Source organism: Notolepis coatsorum (genome assembly GCF_963971535.1).
Source record: "Notolepis coatsorum genome assembly, chromosome: 12".
Taxonomy (NCBI): domain Eukaryota; kingdom Metazoa; phylum Chordata; class Actinopteri; order Aulopiformes; family Paralepididae; genus Notolepis; species Notolepis coatsorum.
Genome location: NC_140176.1, coordinates 75,709,974 through 75,720,466, shown reverse-complemented (window position 1 = coordinate 75,720,466; position 10,493 = coordinate 75,709,974). Strand labels below are relative to the sequence as shown.

Here is a 10,493-nt window from a genome sequence, read left to right as displayed (position 1 = left end):
TTCCCCAAAAATTTACCCATTTTATGGCTAATATTCCAAATGGCAATTTTCCATGTTTGTCTTGTACCCAATGTCATGGGATTATTAAAGAGACATTTTATTTACCAAGTACAGGTAGGAGTATCGGATCACCTGTAATTCAGATTTTGTGGTTTACTTGCTTAAATGTCCTTGCAACCTTTACTATGTTGGAAAAAAAAGAAGACATTCTAAAAATCTAATTTCTGAGCACAAATGGTCTATAAGAAGAAATGACGAGAAGACTTCAGTTGCAAGGCACTTTAATAAGTTAGGACATGATATTTCTGGCTTAAAATACATGATTTAGAGCAAGTCTTGAGACCACCAAGAGACGGTGACAGAGACAGGCTCTTGCTACAAAGGGAACGCTTTTATATTCACTTTCTGGATTGGTTAGAGCCTAGAGGCCTCAATGAGGAAAATGTTTTGACCCGTTTCTGTAACGCTTGGGTTCTCTGGCCCCGCCTGAGAACCACCCACCTTTCTGACACCTGTCACTGGGCTTCCCTGTCACTTATCTCCCTGTCACTTGTCACTTATTGTTTGGGTCTCCTGGTTGGTTGTCACGTTGGAACGCTTGGTATGTCAGGAATGTGGTCTTACTTAAACCCCTGTCTCTCTACTTCCAGTTGTCGGATCTTCTCATTCTTCCGCAGAGTACACAGCGGTACCACAGACACTGGACGTTGCTGTCATTATTGTTATCATTATTATCCTCTCTCTTAGACGCCCTGCGTCAGTGTTACTATCTGTTGCTATTATAGGTGTACCGTTCTACAAATAAAGAGAACCACCGTTAACGAGTAAACAACCCTCTCTGCTTCTACTTATTACTCCACAACTGGAACCTACCTGTCTCCGTCGTAACAGTTTCATTTGATTATTTCATTTCATTCGATTGTTTATTAATTATTTTTATTTTCATTTATCATTCTTTATATTTATAATTGAAAGACGGCTACTATGGGTCATGAGTGTTTATATTTCAGTAGTTTAAGATGTAGGCCTACTCTGTATAATATATATAGATATATCTTTTTGGTTTACATGCTTCTCAAAAGGTTGTGCTTGTAAGTGGTATTTTGTACTCTTGTGCAGATCTCTTGTTGGAATGTGTTGTCACTTCCTATGTTGTCACTTCCTGTTTGACTTGTATAAACTTGGTCACTTATCCTTCATGCTTCATGCAAGCCATTCTGAAGAAGGTGTGTTCACACCGAAACATCATATGATTTCAGGCTGCCAATAAATGTGAAAAACCTGTTTTTATGGTCAAAAAGCACCTGTCACTCAGCAGTCAGTCTCAGTCGGCCTCAAACAGGCAGTTTTGGCTCCTGTCTCTTTAAATGAAAACGAGCTGCTTTGTTCCTGTGTGACTGCAGGACCTGGTTCACGAAAATTCTGATTAAGCTGTAAAACCCCATAACGTTATAGCTCACTTGTAATTAGGCGAGACAGGTGTTTTGATAAAGTACCTCCTTGCTGTCTGTATGGATCGTTGAGAGGCAGGTCGTACACTGTTCCTGGGCCAAAGAACTTGTAGAAGCGTTTGGTCAGATCCTCCACATTGACATCTGTTGAAACATGAAACGCCCCAAAAGGAACACGTTAACACACAGTAGATTCACTCTAAGCATCTCGGCGTTTGCTCAGAAAACCTAGTCTAAAAAGGTACTTTAATCTATAGCCTACTGTAGGAAATACCATACCTCTGTAATTTTCTAACTTGATTGCTGTTGATTCTGCTATTTACAAAGAAATTATATATTTAAATATTATTTATTATTGTCTAAGGCCTATTTGCACAATTTTGCATTACTTTACAATGTTGGTACAAACCTGTGCCATGTTTTACACAGTATCTCACTTTACAGTCTCCAGAATTAGATATGTGCTCTTAAATGCTCACAAATTAACTCATGCAGTCATTAATTTAGAACTACTGTAGAGTTGCACTCAGCAAACACTAAGTAGACTAAGGAGCCTACCGTTAATTGACATATATCAAGCCCGCCCTCTTTTCTTGATGACAGGGCTTGAGAAAGGTCAATTGTAGTCCCGTGTTGTCTGAGCCAACCTCGTTCATGTCCCCACCTAGCATCCTTCAATCTGAAATCGTGTAGGTCTGTACTACGATTTATAAAGTATACAGCAATGACTAAAACGATCCAACTATCCACAATGTTTGAGCCAAATCAGACTATAAATGCACAGGTTATCATGGCTATACAGACAAACTTACATTAGATTAGATTCAAAGTTATTGTCATTATACAGCACAAGTACAGTACAACCAAATTAAGCTTGGCATCCAACCAGAGTGCAAATGTAACAGTAAAGTGCAATAGTAATATACAATTTACAGGTGATTAAACTGGGTACAAAATATATAAATTAGTACTACTGAGTGTAGTGCTAATCAGATGTCTGTACAGATTTGTAATCCTCTCTCTCTCTCTCTCTCTCTCTCTCTCTCTCTCTCTCTCTCTCTCTCTCTCTCTCTCTCTCTCTCTCTCTCTCTCTCTCGTCAAGTCAGGTGCAGAATGCCGGTGTGATGCTGTCAGCGGAGCAGCTGATTGACGTCTGTGGGCCAATTACGTCTGTAATAAAACGCCGCCCAAGATGTCATAAGTCTGCCAGATCGTAACTTCGTATTTCCCAGTTAGTCGTATTATTCTGCTCTCTCTCGTATTGTTCTCTAGTCCATTGTGCTTCGACCGTGTCTAACCCTTGTTGGCCTCCTTCCCCCGCAGTCCTTCCTGGCTCTTCACCCTGTTCTCTGGCTCCCGACAAAGACGTGCTCTGATCCCTGCCTGCTTGACAAACTCTCCTTGCCTTTCCCGGAACTTATGAGGACCTGCACCCGCTTTGACCCCTGCCTGGCTGACTACTCCGTTCCCGTGTATCGACCCTTGCCTGTCTGACTCTCCTGTCCCGCGCACGCCCCTGGACTTTACGAGTGCTCCCTCCGTGTATCAACCCCTGCCTGAATACTCAACCATTCTATATTTATTAAATATACCCAAAACTGGGTTTTAACAAGATCTGTCTGCCGAGTCTCATTATCTGCATATTGGGTTCAATATGTCAAATCGTGACAGTAATGTTAATATGTACAGTGATACAGGTATAAACTTAAGACACTATGGTAGTTATATATCGTAGTATATAGGAGGATTATATGCAGGTATATTCAGACAGATATGGAACCCCCCCCCAAACATACTCAAATACTCTCACACACAGCCACATAGCATGCGGTTTTAATAACATCCCCGCGGTACACTGCTCTGATGCGCCCGCTAGACACTCGTGTCACTCCTCCACAGCTGCGACCACACTGTAAGGCAGGCTGCTGCTAAAACATTCATGTATATAGTAGTGAATGTCTTGTGAAGCAGGGGTGTCAAAGTGTTTTTAGGTCGTGGGCCCACATGCGATCCAGCTCCAACTCACACGCGAGGCAGGACCATGCAAATATATATAGGCCAATACAGAAATGACTTAGAGTGGGTTGGGGAAGTTCAAATAACTTATTTTTTACATCACATAATTCCACAGATCAAAGTCTTCAAAAACATCTGTCAATATATTGATATGGTAAGAAAATATTTTGGATTGGGGTTTTAAAAGGGGGAACTATACGCCACAATTTAAGACTTTATACATGTTATTCCTGCCTGGTCTAAGACCGTCCAACAATATTAGTGACCTCAAAGAACAAACACATTAAGTGATGTCATCAGGTTTAACGTCTGCAGCTGCTCCATAGACAATGAATTGGAAAAGCTGGTACAGGTGACACTGAGAGCACCCATGGGAATGTTCTGATTATACAGGCACATTTTCTGTTTCAGAACTGAGAACAACACTGCAATAGAATAAAGGCTCTTTTGGAAATAAAAAAGAAAACAAACATTCTACAGGTCCACAAAATCAGTCTACCATTCATTCATCAGCCAATGGAGCAGCTCCAGACTTTATACCCGGTGACATCACAAGTCTGAATGGTATTCCTCTGATCTCGTGGTTTTTGGGAGAGTATAGCTCCTGTTCACAAGATGTGGCTTGAACTTTCCAAGGTTATGGGAACGACAGGGCTTCTGGTACCTCCACACTGGCTGAGAGACTCCAGCAGGACGTAGGCCTGGTCTCCGTAGCAGGTCTGCTCGCCGGTCGCCCTGCGGTAGAACGGGTTGGCAGACTGAGGGCGGAACTCTGGGGAGGGTTCCACGTCTGACAGAACCTCCTTCAGCTTGTCCTGGTTGTAGATCCAGTGCATGGGCTGGGCTACACGAGTGCGGAGAGAGGGAGGGAGGGAGGGAGGGAGGGAGGGAGGGAGGGAGGGAGGGAGGGAGGGAGGGAGGGAGGGAGGGAGGGAGGGAGGGAGGGAGGGAGAGAGAGAGAGATGGAGAGAGGGAGAGAGCACAATAGAGAGAATATAGAGGGGTGTAGTATCAACCGCTTGCATTTTAAACCATTTTTGACACTCATGTAATTTCTGATTTTAGATGTGTTTTTGTCTTTATGATGAACAGCTGTTCAATGCCACACTAACGACTTGTTAGCATCTCAACAATCTGCACAGAGTCCCATAGGAACTACAGTAGCTGTAAGTTATAGTTTGACTACAGTGCCACCCATTGGATATAATGACAACTGAGTAAGTGCTGAACTTATTCACCACAATCACTTGTGTGTCACGTTATCACTCTGATTGATTGATTGCTTGATTGATTGATCTAGTTGTTGAAGCCGAGTATTATATCCCTATTCTGAGAGTAACTGGGTTAGGCTGTGGTTCCTTTCTTGTGTCTGTTTGCCAGTCGAGGACTATATATGTGTAAATGTAAACCAAACCAAACTGGAAATTATAACTTATTTGAAATTCAAACAAGGCTTTGTTATCAGTGCTCCTTCATGTCTTGCAGCTGCAGAATCAGACCTTTCATGTTGTGTTGTAACTGATGATACAATGCAAAGGAATGCCCCTTCATCACTATCTGCAGAAATACAGATGCTCCTTTATCACTATCTGCATAAGTACAGATACCCCTTTATTACTATCTGCATAAGTACAGATGCCCCTTTATTACTATCTGCATACGTACATATGCCCCTTTATTACTATCTGCATAAGTACAGATGCCCCTTCATAATATGTGCAGAAATACAGATGCTCCTTTATCACTATCTGCAGAAATACAGATGCCCCTTCATGACTATATCTGCAGAATACAGATGCCCATTTATCACTATCTGCAGAAATTCAGATGCCCCTTTATTACTATCTGCATAAGTACATATGCCCCTTTATTACTATCTGCATACAGATGCCCCTTTATTACTATCTGCAGAAATACAGATGCCCCTTTATTACTATCTGCAGAAATACAGATGCCCCTTTATTACTATATGTGCAGAAATACAGATGCCCATTTATTACTATGTGCAGAAATACAGATGCCCCTTTATTACTATGTGCAGAAATACAGATGTGTAACGTCCCCAGGGCCGGCCCTTGCTGGGCCGGTTATGAGAATGACATTGGACATTTCCTCCCTCCTGACAGTGGTCTCCTACCTGGTCCCCTACCTCCCTCTAGTGGCCAGAGTAGCCTGATGGTGCAGGCGGCCATCTTGGTTTGGTTCAAGATTATAGTCTTATTTATTATCTTGGGCCATCCCTGTCTTTGTTTGATGTCGTCTCCCTGTCTGGTTGTTGTGTGTGTCATTGCTTTTGTGTCTAGTTGTGTTTATGGATTCATTGCTTTTAGTTGTGTTTATGGATTCTGTGTTTTGGCCTGGCCCTGCCAGGTGTTGATCGTTGTAATTAGTGTTGGTATTTAAGTGTGGGTTTGTCATCACTTCCTCGTGGCGTCATTGTCTCCAGTACCCTCCTTGTTACCCTCACTTACCTCTGTGTTCCCTTGCCCGTCGTTCCTCTCCCGTGCCTTGCTTCATGTTATTGAGTGTTGTAAGTAGTTCTTGTATTCCGTTTAGTTCATGTATTCCGTTTTCGTTCCTCTTTGTTTTCCCGTGTCCTTCAGTGTTGTTTTGTATTAGAGCCAGCTCGGCTGAGCCATTGTATGTTCCGTTTTGTATCGTTTCGTCGTCCAAGTAAAGCCTTATATATTCCACGTTACCCTGCCGTCTCTGCCTCCTCTCTTCCCAGTCTGCATATTGGGTTCTCCTCTCCTAATCGTAACACAGATGCCCCTTCGGACTGATTCTGCCTTACTGGTGATGTCACGGTGCATACTCTACAAGGGTACTACTTAAAACCAAGCTTTGGGTGACAATACGATATTCATACTTATTAGTTGTGCTTAATTAGTTAGTTAATTACTTAGTTAGTCAGATTATCCCCTCTGTTGCAGAGTTTAAAACCTTGATCTCCAACCTTTGTCAATACGTGTTTAATTGATTTGTTAACCTTGCTTTTTGCCATGTCTTGTTGTCTTGTTATTGTTATGATTTTATATGCAACCTGTGTTTTGGAATTATGGCATCTCTTTGTGGACAACTCACCACCGTCTTTCACAATCTAATGAGAGATATGACTTACAGCGCAACAATCAGATTCTTTCTATGATACAGTATCGCATGTCTCTTCTGTAACCGAGTGAATTTGAACCTGGGACCATAGCATCCACAGGTGGCTGCACTAACTAGCTGAGCTAACGGGTCTGACCTGTTAGCAGGTGCTGGTTGACTGCGACCGACTTCTCAGTAGTTTACAGTCGTCCTTTCCCCCTAGAAGTGCGTCCTCGCATGTTCTTTCGTCAACACGCGCACTTTCCCGGGGGTTAAGGCACTGAGATCCCACCCCTGTTACTCTGTAAACATGGATACAGATTCACAGGGCAGTGAGATCCCACCTCTACACACTTGCACACTGCTACGGCCGACTGCTATGGTTAACTTCGTCCTGTATACCAGCACCACAGATCTATCTTACCTGCAGCATCTGCCACCGCTGCTCCGATAATGGCCCCAACGCCTCTGTCTGCCACACTCAACGCCATCTGCTTCATAGCACACATAGTTACTGTACACTCAGTGTTGGTGGAAGCCACTCTGAAAGAACACAGCAGTGTTGCAAGCTACCAGTTACTTCACACTAGAAGAAGCTGAACTACCCAAAACTGCTACCAAGATAGATAGGTAGGTTATTGTCCTTCCGGGACATTTGTTGCCACAGTTTGTGTACCTCACATAAATACATAAATGCATAAATACAGTATATGTCCACAACATATCTACATGAAAGACATCAATACAGGATACATCCACATTCATACGCACATACATATATACATATATCAATACATCCACATTCATACGCGTATACCTATACGTACATCATATACACATACCATACATAGCACATACACATGACAGGTATTGTGTTAGTCTATGGCAGAGGAGATCAAACTTGTGCCATAACGTGGCCATTTCCATGCTAGGGACCTGTGTCTGCGACCAGATGGAAGCAGTGTAAAGAATGAGTTGAGGGGGTGCCTGGGGTCATGTGCTACGGTGCATGCTCTGCCTGTGATGGCTTTTGCTGCTGAGGTTGTGGGGAGGAAAGCATTTTGGAGGCATTGTGTGTGATGTGTTTGTTCCTATTGGAGACGGCTAACAGGTTGAAGAAACAGGGGGAACAGTAAAGGAGAACGGGTTGAATTCCACTTTTGTAGAAGCGACAACAGAAGATGGACATAAAGTGCTTTGAGGTCGTGGTTGACTGAGAATCTCTGTTGGTGGCGTTTGTGGAGGTCAGTGGTGTGTTGGTCGAAGCTCAGTTCATTGTCCAGGGTTGAGTGTGAGATATTTGAAATACTCTCAAGAGTGTCATCACTGTGGGGTTGTGGGGTGGGGTTGTGGGTGGAGTTGTGGTAAATATGAACAACAACAAAATATCTGCAATGTACATTTGCACGGTAATACAACATTAGAGTGTATACCAAAAAATTAAGTGACTACAAAAAATAAATACCACTCAATTGAAAGTGAAAGCTACTGTAAGTGCAGACTCCTCACTTTAATCAGGCAGACAAGAACCATCACCAGATCACAAAAAGGTGCCAGAATGTAATTATGTAAACTTGTCAAATGTTATCTTATCTTACATCTGCCTTGCACAACCACTTTGTTAAAAGCTATTTATTTTGCACATAATCTCACACAAATCCAAAAACTCTAAACAGTTTTGTACACATTAATTTGTCATTGAGAGTAAATTCGTTTAAATAATATGGCCACCAGTGATGTCATTGGGGACATTTAATCCAAAAAAATAGCAAAACCTTGTCTTATCTATTTTATTCTATTATTCTATTGTATTTTTGCACAATCGAAGGCGGGCAGGGCCACCTTCATTTCACTATATGTCTTGTGCATGTATGTGACGATTAAACCTCTTGAATCTTGACTGCTACCTTATCATTTCATTGAGCTGTAATTTACACAACACACAGATTCTTTGGTGAAGTGCCCCTTTAACAGTTTGTCTTGTTTATCTTGAACTGGCACCTTTTTAGACCATCCCCAGTTCTCCCGTTAAATATAGCTCTAAACAGTGAGCCTGTCAGCAGAACGTTTCGTATGAAACGTCAAGGGGTGAGTTTGTTCAAAGCAGATTATTTTCTTTTCTTGTACTGCCAAAATTGTCATTCCAGTAGTTAACTGTTATGGCCACTCTCTGCTTAATTAAAATAATTAAACTCATCTCAACACATAAAAAGATAATTGACAAAAGAAACTATGGCTAAACTATAAACTATGCAGTGAAACTGCTCCAGTTTACACTGCACACACCACACACACACACACACACACACACACACACACACACACACACACACACACACACACACACACACACACACACACACACACACACACACACACACACACACACACACACACACACACACACACACACACACACACACACACACACACACACACACACACTCTCTCTCTTACACCGTGAGATTGGTCTAGATAAGAACAAATGAACTACAATAATTAGCCACACAAGTCTTTGTTGACTAACATTTGACAAAAACTAAACGGGATAGTAGGCTACAGATTGGAATTGCAACAATATCACTAAAACCTCTAAACATTATCATCAAAAGACTGCATAATTAAATCTTCAAACGCTGCAAAGAATGTACGTTACTTACCGTGGAGCCCCACAGCGGTTCACTGGATGTTGTTATGACAAGTTCACAGTCACTGTCAGTTACAAGGGGGGGGGGGGGGGGGGGGGGGGCAGACCCTCAGCTCAGCCAACTGATAAGCACACTCCAGTGATGATGACCCAAGCAAAACAGGCTCCTATTGGTGGGAGGTCAGAGCATTTCAACAGTCGAATAAAACCAAAGTCACTTGTTACTAACTGTGTTCTGTGGGTTCATTGGTTGTTTTGTTTGTTCGTTCACGGAAGCATGTGTATGTTTGTATCACATCCGATTCCTCAGTCACAAGTCCATTCTTCCATTTCCCCATATTTCTCCATACTGACCTCTGGAACAGCATCCCCATGTGCATCAAATCTGCCCCCTCCATCATCATCATCAGGTGGCTTCTTCGTTCCGAAGGTTGCATATCACTCTCCAACCCATTCTGTCCCCACTTCTTCTCTCCAACTCCGTGACTCCGCCTTTCACTCCACTCCAATCACAGACATCGTCTACCCAGCCTCTTCTTGGTCTTCCACTTCCTCTCTTTCCATCCACCTTCCCCATCACCACCTTCTTGAACATCTCCCCGCTGGATCCTCTCAGAACATGCCCGCACAACTCCATCTTTCTCTTTTTCAACCTCTCCAGCAGCTGTCCCCCTTGCATATCCGCTCTTCTCAGTACCTCCTCATTCTTGATCTTATCCTTCCATGTTATCTTCAGCATCTTCCTCAGTGTCCACATTTCAAAAGAGTCTATCATCCTCTTTGCCTCTTCATTCAGCGTCCATGCTTCTGCTCCGTATGAAAAGACTGACATAACATACGTTTCCAAAATCCTGGTCTTCGTTTTCCAACTTATGTTTCTTCTCAATAATTCTTTATGGTTCCAGAATGCGCCCTTTGCAATTCCGGTTCTTCTCTTAATGTCCATGTTAGCTCTTCCACCTTCACTGATCCAGCTTCCAAGGTACATGTACTCCTTCACTTGTTCAAGTTTTTCTCCATCCACCTGTATTTTACAAACAGTTCCTGGTGTTTTTTCAATGATCATTACTTTAGTTTTCTTTGTGTTTAGTGACATTCCATAGTTTTTGCATTCGACATTCAGCTTATTCATCATGTCCTGTAGATCTTCTTGACAGTTACAGACTATAGCAGTGTCATCCGCATATCTTATATTGGTGATGTTCTCTTCGCCAAGTTTTACTCCTTTCCCTCCTCTCAGACCTTTTTTCATCAGTGATTCACTGTACATATTAAAGAGTACAGGGGAC

At 42.5% G+C, this 10,493-nt stretch overlaps 1 pseudogene across 1 annotated transcript in view; it reads right to left on the bottom strand.

Moving 5' to 3' along the window:
• LOC311238544 (crystallin J1B-like) overlaps nucleotides 1-9,229 on the bottom strand; it is a 24,351-nt pseudogene extending 15,122 nt beyond the window's left edge. The window contains exons 1-4 of the transcript XR_014621091.1: nucleotides 9,218-9,229; nucleotides 6,982-7,048; nucleotides 4,132-4,311; nucleotides 1,497-1,595 (exon numbers count right to left, since the gene is read on the bottom strand). The product of XR_014621091.1 is annotated as a crystallin J1B-like (transcript). The remainder of the gene's footprint in view (nucleotides 1-1,496; nucleotides 1,596-4,131; nucleotides 4,312-6,981; nucleotides 7,049-9,217) is intronic.
• Between the last annotated feature and the right edge of the window lie 1,264 nt (nucleotides 9,230-10,493).